The sequence below is a fragment of the Rhipicephalus microplus genome, unplaced genomic scaffold (genome assembly GCF_043290135.1).
Source record: "Rhipicephalus microplus isolate Deutch F79 unplaced genomic scaffold, USDA_Rmic scaffold_21, whole genome shotgun sequence".
Classification (NCBI taxonomy): domain Eukaryota; kingdom Metazoa; phylum Arthropoda; class Arachnida; order Ixodida; family Ixodidae; genus Rhipicephalus; species Rhipicephalus microplus.
In genome coordinates this window covers 5,592,523-5,605,741 of record NW_027464594.1, presented here as the reverse complement: position 1 = coordinate 5,605,741, position 13,219 = coordinate 5,592,523, and the positions used below count along the sequence as shown (strand labels likewise).

The 13,219-nt window shown below is 42.9% G+C and overlaps 1 non-coding gene across 1 annotated transcript; it reads right to left on the bottom strand.

Moving 5' to 3' along the window:
* Positions 1-10,820: 10,820 nt before the first annotated feature.
* TRNAR-CCU (transfer RNA arginine (anticodon CCU)) lies at positions 10,821-10,893 on the bottom strand. The gene has a single exon. It is a non-coding gene; the product is annotated as a tRNA-Arg (tRNA).
* Between the last annotated feature and the right edge of the window lie 2,326 nt (positions 10,894-13,219).

Sequence of the window (13,219 nt, the reverse complement as noted above, 5' to 3'; positions counted from 1 at the left end):
GTTTCTTTTAGCGCTTAATTACGATCGCATGGGTAGATAGGTTCGACCAATATGGTAACAATTTGTAAGGGAAATCAAAATAGCAGCACAATGCCTGGTGAAGCATTGTGCACAGAAAGCGGTATATGTTTCGTTCGTGCATAACAAGGAAATTCCCAGATGCAGAGTGGCTTTTTGCAGATTCCACTTAATGTAAGGTGTGTTTTACAGTGAAAGCTTTTATGAGATCACAACTTCGGTCATGCGCAATTGTCCGCAACCGCCACCGGTATCCGCCACCACTACGCGCGAAATTGGAAAGAAAACTAGCATTATGACACAGTGCGGCACGAACCCGGATCCGCTGAGTGCCAGCCCAGTGTTTCACCACTCAGTTAAGCCGGTGCTTGTAACTTGTTGTCAAACTTGTTTTCAGCAGGCATGACCCAACACCAATGACACCGTAAGGCTTGAACCCAGGTCCGCTGGGTACCAGCCCAGTATTCTACCACTGAGCTACACCGGTGCTTGTGATTTGTTGTAAAACTTGCCTCAGGCAGGCCTAATGTTGGCAAAGCAATCGCGTCAGTATACGACTCATAAAGCGTTTTAAAACAACAAAAGAACTACCAGTCGTTCCACAATGCGAATAGCGTAACGAATGGGCCGTCTAATGCTCCAACCCATCACAAAAGCCTGTTCTCGTTTCCCTATTAGGTGTAGAGCATATCCTCTTCAGACATATTTCTTCATCATCGTCAGGCAGTGCGTGAACCATTGGCACAAAATTCCTCGCTAGTGTGTAGCAAATACCACGTTCTCATGAAAATGACAAAATAGCATAGGAAATGCCGGCCTACTACCCAAATAAATTTATTATTAATGACCTAGTAGGTATCCATCAAGTCTGCTTGCAGTATTTGCCCAAAGAGTATTTCGGAAGGGCTCTGAAAGGCCACTCTTCTAGCTTTCACTGTGACTGTGCTGCTCCTTCCGCACAGGCCTGGCATTTTTTTGCACTCCCCATGTAGAGTGGAAGTAAGTTTTTACGTTTACATAGTTAGATACGATAACCCAGCACGGTAGCACGACATTCATTGCGGAAATCAAAAGAGCTCCGCGATAGTTGTTAAAGCACTGAGAGTTTTAATAATATGATAACTCTATGAATAAGGTCTAGTCTATTGAAAGCACACTGCGGAAGACTAATTAGTTCGTCATGCAAGTCTGGATGATAATAGAGCTCATGTAGAGAGCTTTATGACGTGTTTTACGTTGAGATAGTAAACTGGAATTGCTTCTCAAAGTCATGCTGATGGTGCGACTGTGCCGAGAGCAAATAAAACAAACAGTATTGTTCTGAAACCGTTCTAGTGCGTGAGACAGATTTTCACGAAAAGAATCTCGTATTGGTGCGACGTATTCGAGTTAAGATGTAAGTAGTGTTTTGTTTAAGAGAAGCTTTAAGGAAGAAGCTGATCTTGAAAGGTTTCGACCACTGTAAATAAGCATGCTATATTTGCTTTTTACATAGCGTGTGTGATGTGATCATCCTAGTTTAAGTTCAACGTGATGTGTGCCTCAAAGTATTTGTACGATTGCGCAGCTTCTAGCGGTTCGCTTTTGTCTATAAACAGTTTGAGATGTTTGCAATAGGGCAACTGCATAAATTTACATATACCTACGACTTACTGTATTTGCCCCACCTTGCTCCATAAACAAACTGCGTTAAGATCAGCCAGAAAAAGAGTTAAACCATTATCACAAGTTATCCTGCTAAACATTGAGCAACTGTCTGCCAAAAGGTGAATATTTGAAGAAGCGCAAGAAGGTAAGTGGTTTATGCATAATATAAAAACACATTGGTCAAGCTTTGCGGAACACCAGGTTTTACAGTGCTAAGTCCCTAAGTAGGGCTGTTTGTGGAAACGAATCGATACCTGTTGTGAAAAAAAACATTCGATCTAGGCCAGAAGTTCTAAGCTTATATAAAAGTAATTTATGGTAACTTTTCGAGTGCTCTTTAAAAAAAAACTAAAAAGTGCAGTCAGTGATTGAAGAGGTATCTAAAAATGAAAATTTCGCCATATCCACGAGGTGAATGACGGGATCGAATCCCGGCTGCGGCGGCTGAATTACTGATGGAGGCGGAAATGTTGTAGGCCTGTGCGCTCAGTTTTGGGTGCATGTTAAAGAACCCCATGTGGTCGAAATTACCGGAGCACTCCACTACGGCGTCTCTCATAATCGTTTGGTGGTATTGGGACGTTAAACCTCACATATCAATTATTCAAGGTGAATGACGGTGTGTGGTCGAAGCTCTGAAGGTAAATATGCTAAACCATGAATCTTCCGTACATTTGGCCCGCTCGACCACATAAAAATGAGCTACAAACATGGTGATTGTGTGTGATAGAGTATATGTGCCTGTTTTAATATTCATATATGGGAGATAATGTCGTTTGTTCAAGAGTTCTTTTGCTTTACGGACGGCAAGGCGGCGGCGGGCGGGTAGGTAGTCCCTGATTTTGCTTTTGCCATATATAACTTTAAGCTCAGGGGAACGTTCTCTTTTGAGTATAACGGCCTTGTGTTCCATGAAGTAGAACGAAAAGGGATTTTAAATTGAATATGGCCTGAAGTTTAATATTCAATGCCGATACAAGTTTTCCTATGGTACTGGGACGTTTGTAGTCATATGAAATGTACCGGGCAGCGCAACGGGCAGCATGTGTTGAACTAGCCAGTCGTAGTTCTATTTGTCCGCGTTAAAGTCTCTGGCGAGTACGAAGGGGTCATGCTTGTTTTCAGTTTCGTAGGGCTGCATCGTCTTCTCGATGTACCTGATGATGTTTTCCTTGGGCAGGTGAGCTGCCAGGTACATAGTAGTGATGATTGTTCCAGTAGAGAGTTTTGCAGCAGAAGGCTCCTCGATATAGATCTGGTTGGGGAGTGGTGAAGGGAGATCCCCCTCTGTCTCCTGCAGCTTGGCGTGGATATCAATGCCACCCACTGGACAATGCATATGCTTCTTTTGTGCAGACAACTGGAATAAATCCATTGATATGCATGTTTGTAGACTTACATATACCATGAAGCAGAGTACGCTCGATGTGGTCAGTATGGGATCTTTATAGATGCCATCTATACTGATACTGAGAAAGCGAACGTTAGGCAGGCCGAGGGTATCTCAGTCGAGTGGTCATCGTCTTCTCGCTAACTCAGCGCCGGCAACCAGTTTGCTCGAGCCGTCTAAACTCTTTGAGCGTAGCCTTGTCTGAGGATAGCATTAGGATCGTCATCAGTGTCAACGCCATCGCCATCGTCATTGTTGGCCGGGGAAGGCCAGCACCACCAAGGGAAGAGCCTCGACATTAAGAAGCTTCGCCTCTAGTAATTAATTTGTACACAGATGACTTCAGTTGCGTTTAACAGGAGGTGCTTTTATGAAAGCCATGTTGTGATAACGAAAAAAAAATGTGTTTGATTCAGGGAAGCTTATAATAGGCGAAAACAGGATATGGTCAAGGCTTTCGCATGGTATGCTAGTAAAGGCAGTGAACTGGTTATTCATTTGGGAATGCCTGTTACCTGATTAATGATGAACATTACCTTCACGTTCTTCCAGTTTCATGAAAGAGAACCAGTGTGAATAGTCTGCTTAAGTATCATAGTCAATGGGGGCAGAATAATAGGGTAGCGTTCGATTTGGAAAATTCGCTTCTCTTTCATCGCATCGAAATCATAAAAATTATTTTAATAGCTTAATTTCTTTGTCCACCGTCTGAGTTGACTTCTACAGGAAACACCGCTGTGTAGTTGTAATGGGAGATGATGGCACTGATGTGTTTTTGTTAGAAGAAAAGATATTAGAAATTGCGTAATTCAAAACTTCACAGAATGGGTTGTAAGAAATGGAATTACTTGAACTAGCAGTTAAGGTGATGCTATGGCCCATGCTTGATTTTATCGTGCACCATAATTTTTTGGTCTGCTTGTGAGCACTGACGCAACGGTACTACTTAAACAGTTGCTTTTCACTTTCTTTCCTGGATTTATATTTTGGTAAGCTGCTGTCTTGCAATTCGTCTGGTGACCATTCATGGGTGAATGTCTAGTAGATTCAAAAAGATGCGTGTAGTGTTGCATAGACGCTTTAGGTGCTTGTTGCACCATAGATAATTGGAAACCATGCTGATGGTGATAACAGGAACATATTTATTTGGTAATTCAATAATTGCTCAACAAATATGCATTTATTAACCACCATTATACGACTGCCAAACCCTGTTACGAACTTATCACGAAAGTCGGCAAGCTCTTCGTTTATAACATGATAGTTACCGTTTTAAATATATTTTTTTACTTGTTTGCTGAGGAAGCGTAGGTAGAACTGCATTGATTCCAAATTATAGTAAGGCACGATCACTACGACCTGCCAAGGGTGTAATGTCGAAATCAAGGTTGCCAAGGTTTCAAGTATGAGGGCCAGGGTGTGTAAAGCTCACTGTGTTATTCGAGTTGAATGCTTAACAAGCTGGGTTAGTTCGAAAAGGAAGCATAAATCTAGAAAAGCTTTAGCCAATCTGCAATACTGGCGAATACTGAGAGAAGCACAGGAAAGCTTGCCTTTTGTAATATTAAAATCACCAAGTAATGAAAGGAGAATATAGTTGTAGTTTGAAGCGACAGAATTTATTACATCACGCCTTTTCCTATAAAACAGTGTGTCAGGTTAAGAGCCCTATAGAAAATACCTAGAACAGTATTTTGATAGGCTAATTAGGTTACACCTTAAAGAATATATGGAGTCCTCGCTACTTTGATAACAGAAGAAGCTAGGCATTTACGTATGCCTAATCAACACCCCCCCCCCCCTTCATGCTCCCTTCGAACATGACAATATATGGGAAAAGGTCGTGTTCCGTGAAATGTCCCACCATCTTCAATTTCGGAGCGGAGCCATGTTTAAGTTACTGCTATGATGTCAGCATTACAGGTGTTAGTCACGAATGATAAATGTCCACCTATGTTATCGATGCTGGTTTGAAAAAAAGTTGTTAACGATTTAGAGTGCCGGGTACTCTATTATTAGAGAGCAAAAAGCCGTCCAGAAACATCCCATTACCCATTTCTATGCAGGAGCTTGTGATGCGGAAAATGAGTGATTAGCCTCGGCTACAAGTGACGCACGCACGTGCTCATGATGTGGTTCAGCATTAGATCAGGGCACACTCGGGACCTCCTTTAATTTATCAGTTGTAGGGCTGTATACTGACTGCTTTTTGTTGATTACAAGATTTTACTACCGGAACTCATAGCTCGTGGGTCACAACAATGGTTTTTAGCTAAAATAGTATGACAAAATATCCTGACTGACTGTAACGCTTCGTTTTTAGTTTTTAACGAGCTGAGAGCCCTGTATCATTAGTACCAAGGTAAGAAGGCGTGACAACAATGGGGTGGCATTTGTTGGTAGCATGAGCCCTGAGACGGTGCGCACGTTCAACTGAACTTGCAGGCAGCTCGCGCCGCACTGCGCACAGTGGTTGCTTCACTACGGCCCCGAATTGTTTTCATGTTTCCCTGGTGTCACGGATCCCACGTAACAACAGGTTGCATGGCCGTAATCTACCTTCAGTTTTGTCGACTTGAGAATCTATCTATCTATCTATCTATCTATCTATCTATCTATCTATCTATCTATCTATCTATCTATCTATCTATCTATCTATCTATCTATCTATCTATCTATCTATCTATCTATCTATCTATCTATCTATCTATCTATCTATCTATCTATCTATCTATCTATCTATCTATCTATCTATCTATCTATCTATCTATCTATCTATCTATCTATCTATCTAGCCACCTACGACATGTAGCTCTACTGGCCGTTTCAATAATGGTATTGATACCAAACTTGGTATGGCATGACATGACTGTATGAAGAACATATTTAACACGTCATAACATGAAAATCATGAGAAGTGTGTCATGAGTCTCAAGATTTACATATCGTAGTCCTGCAGCTCTTGTGGTGGTTTCGTTCACATAGCTTGTTGAAAAACTGGTATGGTATGGCAAGATTGCATGGCGAACACAAGTGACAGACCCTTACATGAAAATCTTGACATGCGTGACATGTAACAGCATGACTACATGCCACGCTCATAATGCACTCGTGGCCGTTTCACTGGCGTCACGTATACCAAATTTTTGGTATTACAGTACGTGAATGAATGACGAAGGTATGTGACTGGTGCAAACATGATGATTATGGGATGCGTGTCGTGTAACAACATCACTACATGCCACGCTCGTGATGCGCTCGCGACCGTTTCGCTAGCTTGACATGTAACCAACTCTGTATTACGAAACGCGAACGGATGACATAGGTAAATTACACATCAAACATAATAATCACGACATGCGCGTCATCTAACAACATCACTACATGACACACTGATGATGCGCTCGTGGTCATTTCGCTAGCTTCAGATGCCGAACTTGGTATTACGTCACGCCAATGAATGACGAAGGTATGTGACCGATGCAAACATAATAATCATGAGCTGCGTGTCATGTGAGAACATGATTACATGCCACAGTCAAGCGGCCAATACATTTTGACGTGACACGGTGTGCGTGCTCACCGGAGTTTATTTCGTCGCGTCACGCCGGCGTTGCCACGCCAGGCGCCAGTCCCACCATATACTCGCAGGCGCGCGCTGCCCTTTGTTGCTTTGACGCATGCGCATATCAGCGCGCATGGCGTCCCTTCGTCACGAAAAGTCGGAGACGCAGTGTTGTCTGGGTAACTCATTGGCGCGAAATGCAGCATGTCACATTTCGTGCCGGTTGCCGTAGGGCCGCGCCGACGGACGCTGGTCGCCCCTGGCGTTAGACTACAGAGTGCTCGCATTTTGCTAACATAGCGTTGCTGTGCCCAGCGTGCGTGCGCGTCAGCGCTACATAGGAGAATATTGGGCCATTCATGTTGTGGTCGTGGCCATTTTGCAAGCTCCACATATACCGAAAATTCGGTGTTACGTGACGTCAATGGGTGACGATATATATGACTGGCACAAACATGATAATTTTGACACGCGTGTTATGTAAGAACATGACAACATACCTCGCTCATTGTGTGCTTGCTGCCGTTTCTCTAGCTCCACATATACTAAATTTGTATCACGTGATGTGAATAGATGGCGAAGGTAACTACACACCCGTGTCATGAAAATCATGACACGGATATCATGTATGGCATCATTTACCTCCACCTCGTAACGGTGTGGTGATTTTAAAACGACATATCAACATTTCTCATTCGTGCTTCGCATATCACCGATTCCCACTGTAAGCGGGATCTGCCAACTTTTTCCTCCAAATGGTTGATTGGGCGAGTTGGTGATACATGACTAATTATGAAATGGAAGCGCACAACGTTGTGCGCTTCCATTTCATAATTTTTCCTCCAACTTGTCCACTCTGATATAAATTTCGCAATTCTTCCCGCCAATATGTTTCTGCGAATTCCTAATTGAGCATTTGCTAAAATCCAGCTCTGACTGGCATTTGAAATGCATAAGAAGCGCAACTTTTATATTTTGGAACTAGCATGCATGTGTGCCGAAGAATTATCTATTAAAGAGAGTGTTTTTAAGGTTGTTTCAGACCACGTGTTAGGGCGTGGATGGAGTTAAATATCGCCACACCCAAAAAGGAAAATATTATTGAAAAAATCTCAGCGTATCCACGGAGTGAATGATGATGAGTGGGCGAAGCGTCCGTCCGTTCATCCGTTTGTGTGTCCGTCCATGCGTACATGCGTCCATGCATCCAATCATGTTCGACAATGCAGTAGCTTGCGGGTAACACCGACGAGACGCGAGCCAAGGAAGTGGAGCGCAAGCGTCTTCAACGTGGCCGCCACTCTGCTTCGTCTATGCCCCGCCAACGATCCGCCACGTACGGCGACTATCCAGGAGACTGAGAGAGGCACTCGTTCTCCGTGCACTCAGGCAAAGTGCGCGCAGCAGCCCATCCGAGAGTACCGGCAGTGTGATGCCATCTAGAAAATGAGATGAGAAATGGTCACGCATTTCTTCTGCCTTCTTGTCTTTCTCGTCTCCTCTTGGTTACGCGTGACTAGTGACAAGTTTAGAATGAAAGAAGCTTTGCTCCTAAAGCAATCGCACACTGTTGAACAGAACATTTTTGGGCAGAGAGGCTAGAGTAGGCAGGGATTTTCGGTCTAGAACAACGGCAAACGTTTACTCACCTGCAACATACAAAAGCGTGGTACATCAGAGGGGCTGCCGGCCCTGTTGCGTTGATAGCCACTGAACACAGCGTCATGCTTTCAAGCTTTCATCTCAGGCTCCGAGCCAGCGAATCTGACCTCAGCACAAGTTCTGCCTTAGCGTAGGGAACGATGACGTTACTGTGCAGAGAAAATCCACTTAGCGAGCTCAGCGCAGGTAGGCGGGTTGCGTAGAGCTCAAGATTTCGGTCACACTGGCTAGGTGGCAATGGTTTATTTTTTCTAGAAAAATGGCAAAAATTAAGTCACAAGGGCTCCAACTGAAACTTGTAACACGCAAGAACACGGTACATCAGAGCAACTGCCTGGGCGTAGCATCCCTTTGCGGAAGCGTCGCAGCAACAGAGCAAGGTGTAGAACAAGACAGGGCAATAATATACACACACACACACACACACACACACACACACACACACATATATATATATATATATATATATATATATATATATATATATATATATATATATATATGAGATCTAACAGACAGTAATGCCAAGGAATGTACAGGGGAAGTTATTAGAACCAATGGAATGTAAATAGGAAGAAAGAAGAAAGAAAAGTGGATGAAAAAATAACCAGCCGTGAGCAGGAATCGAACCTACGACCTTCGAATAACGCGTTCGATTCTCTATCCACTGAGCTATCACAGCGGCCCTCCCTCCATCCACTTTTTTTGGGTTTATATGTGGATTTAGAAGTAAGTGACAGTCAGCGCCATCTATAAGTCAAAGAACGAGTGTGAAAACACTCTTATTCGCATGTTTGGCGTCACGTAGCACGTGAACTTATTATGAGCGGGCAGCTGATTAATTGTCCCTCTTATACAACCTAAACACACCAAGTCTGCCAGTACGAGACCCTCGTTCAATGAAATAAGGGAAAGCAGTGTATACCTAAGGGCTCGTTTTTCCGTGTTTTAACACAATATTAATGAGATCTAACAGACAGTAATGCCAAGAAATGTACAGGGGAAGTTATTAGAACCAATGGAATGTAAATAAGAAGAAAGAAGAAAGAAAAGTGAATGAGAAAATAACCAGCCGTGAGCAGGAATCGAACTTACGACCTTCGGATAACGCGTTCGATGCTCTATCCACTCAGCTATCACAGCGGCCCTCCCTCCATCCACTTTTTTTGGGTTTATATGTGAATTTTGAAGTAAGTGACAGTCAGCGCCATCTATAAGCCAAAGAACGAGTGTGAAAACACTCTTATTCGCATGTTTGGCGTCACGTAGCACGTGAACTTATTATGAGCGGGCAGCTGATTAATTGTCCCTCTTATACAACCTAAACACACCAAGTCTGCCAGTACGAGACCCTCGTTCAATGAAATAAGTGAAAGAAGTGGCTGCCCGCTCATAATAAGTTCACGTGCAACGTGACGCCAAACATGCGAATAAGAGTGTTTTCACACTCATTCTTTTACTTATAGATGGCGCTGACTGTCACTTACTTCTAAATTCACATATAAACCCAAAAAAAGTGGATGGAGGGAGGGCCGCTGTGATAGCTCAGTGGATAGAGCATCGAACGCGTTATTCGAAGGTCGTAGGTTCGATTCCTGCTCACGACTGGTCATTTTTTCATCCACTTTTCTTTCTTCTTTCTTCTTATTTACATTCCATTGGTTCTAATAACTTCCCCTGTACATTCCTTGGCATTACTGTCTGTTAGATCTCATTAATATTGTGTTAAAACACGGAAAAACGAGCCCTTAGGTATACACTTCTTTCCCTTATTTCATTGAAGGAGGGTCTCGTACTGGCAGACTTGGTGTGTTTAGGTTGTATAAGAGGGACAATTAATCAGCTGCCCGCTCATAATAAGTTCACGTGCTACGTGAGGCCAAACATGCGAATAAGAGTGTTTTCACACTCGTTCTTTGGCTTATAGATGGCGCTGACTGTCACTTACTTCTAAATTCACATATAAACCCAAAAAAAGTGGACGGAGGGAGGGCCGCTGTGATAGCTCAGTGGATAGAGCATCGAACGCGTTATTCGAAGGTCGTAGGTTCGATTCCTGCTCACGGCTGGTTATTTTTTCTTCCACTTTTCTTTCTTCTTTCTTCTTATTTACATTCCATTGGTTCTAATAACTTCCCCTGTACATTCCTTGGCATTACTGTCTGTTAGATCTCATTAATATTGTGTTAAAACACGGAAAAACGAGCCCTTAGGTATACACTTCTTTCCCCTATTTTATATATATATATATATATATATATATATATATATATATATACATATATATATTGTGAGTATCATAACACGTTCCATCTTTTCATCTGTACATACTCATCATCACCTCTGCAGTTTAGGTTGTGGGGCACATACTCGAGACAATAAATAGGAGTCTTGAGGGTACTGGATGCCATCTTACAATATATATATATATATATATAATGAGATCTAACAGACAGTAATGCCAAGGAATGTACAGGGGAAGTATTAGAACCAATGGAATGTAAATAGGAAGAAAGAAAAGTGGATGAAAAAATATCTAGCCGTGAGCAGGAATCGAACCTACGACCTTCGAATAAGGCGTTCGATGCTCTAACCACTGAGCTACCACAGCGGCCTTCCCTCCATCCACTTTTTTGGGTTTATATGTGAATTTAGAAGCAGGAGTGACAGTCAGCGCCATCTGTAAGCCAAACGACGAGTGTGAAACCACTCTTATGCGCATGTTTGGCGTCACGTAGCATGTGAACTTATTATGAGCGGGCAGCTGATGAATTGTCCCTCTTATACAACCTAAACTCACCAAATCTGCCAGTACGAGACCCTCGTTCAATGAAATAAGGGATAGAAGTGTATACCTAAGGGCTCGTTTTTCCGTGTTTTAACTCAATAATAATGAGATCGAACAGACAGTAATGCCAAGGAATGTACAGGGGAAGTTAATAGAACCAATAGAATGTAAATAAGAAGAAAGAAAAGTGGATGAAAAATTAACCAGCCGTGAGCAGGAATCGAACGTACGACCTTCGAATAACGCGTTCGATGCTCTAACCACTGAGCTACCACAGCGGCCTTCCCTCCATCCACTTTTTTGGGTTTATATGTGAATTTAGAAGTAGGAGTGACAGTCAGCGCCATCTGTAAGCCAAACGACGAGTGTGAAACCACTCTTATGCGCATGTTTGGCGTCACGTAGCATGTGAACTTATTATGAGTGGGCAGCTGATGAATTGTCCCTCTTATACAACCTAAACTCACCAAATCTGCCAGTACGAGACCCTCGTTCAATGAAATAAGGGATAGAAGTGTATACCTAAGGGCTCGTTTTTCCGTGTTTTAACACAATATTAATGAGATCGAACAGACAGTAATGCCAAGGAATGTACAGGGGAAGTTAATAGAACCAATAGAATGTAAATAAGAAGAAAGAAAAGTGGATGAAAAATTAACCAGCCGTGAGCAGGAATCGAACGTACGACCTTCGAATAACGCGTTCGATGCTCTAACCACTGAGCTACCACAGCGGCCTTCCCTCCATCCACTTTTTTTGGGTTTATATGTGAATTTAGAAGTAGGAGTGACAGTCAGCGCCATCTGTAAGCCAAACGACGAGTGTGAAACCACTCTTATGCGCATGTTTGGCGTCACGTAGCATGTGAACTTATTATGAGCGGGCAGCTGATGAATTGTCCCTCTTATACAACCTAAACTCACCAAATCTGCCAGTACGAGACCCTCGTTCAATGAAATAAGGAATAGAAGTGTATACCTAAGGGCTCGTTTTTCCGTGTTTTAACACAATATTAATGAGATCGAACAGACAGTAATGCCAAGGAATGTACAGGGGAAGTTATTAGAACCAATAGAATGTAAATAAGAAGAAAGAAAAGAGGATGAAAAATTAACCAGCCGTGAGCAGGAATCGAACCTACGACCTTCGAATAACGTGTTCGTTGCTCTAACCACTGAGCTACCACAGCTTTTTTTTTCGTTATTGCCTGCTTAGCAAACATTACAAATCAATATTGGAATACAGTGCAGTGTCACGTGTAAAAGTGCTGTCACATCTTCCAGCACATGGGGGTTAAAACGGCAGACGCTTTATGCCCACCAACTTATATAAACATGGCAACCACTCTGGCTTATCTTGTGCCTCGTATGCAGTCATCAAACATTGTACACTTTCTATGAAGTACTCTCGAGCGGGCCGGGGATTCACGTCTACGTTTCGCACTGCCATCCGTGTTCGCCACACACTGTGAAGAACCAGTACCATGAACATATCGTAGGGCACACCGCCTACATTTATGACTGGCAAAAAAACGGATGCCATACTGTGTAACTGGCAGGACTTTCTTCAGGGTCCTTTGAAGGATGTCCCAGAGAAAGACGGCATCAGTACAGTCTAGAAAGATGTGGTCAACTGTCTCAAGTTTTCTACAGATAATGCAATCAGCTGACGGGACGAATATTCCTAGCCATGGATTGGTAGGGAGTGCGCCGCTGTGAAGTTTGAAAAAGAATGTCTTCATTGATGGTCTAATTGGCATCATCTTCACTCTCTTCAAGACGTCATCCCCGGGCCCATTAGGGTACGATGTTCTATACAGAGGCTCTGGCAACATGGTTTCTACAAGGTCCTTGTACAGTTTTTTCGCGAAACCCCAGAGAGATACTCCATCGAAAATCACACTCTCAATATTTCCAAAGCAGCACTCACTTCTTTCATGTACCCCTTAGGTCTTTTTGTCACCCCATTGACTGTGGTTACAATAAAATCAGGCAAAAAATGGGACAGCCGCACATGTATCAACGTTCTCAAAAAACGATCATCTTGATCTCGTAAAAAAATAAACCTAGATACTATCTGCCTCAGGAACAAGTGTACAAGACCAAGCTCCCCACTTTTCACAGAACGGAACATATTTGTTCGGCTTGTC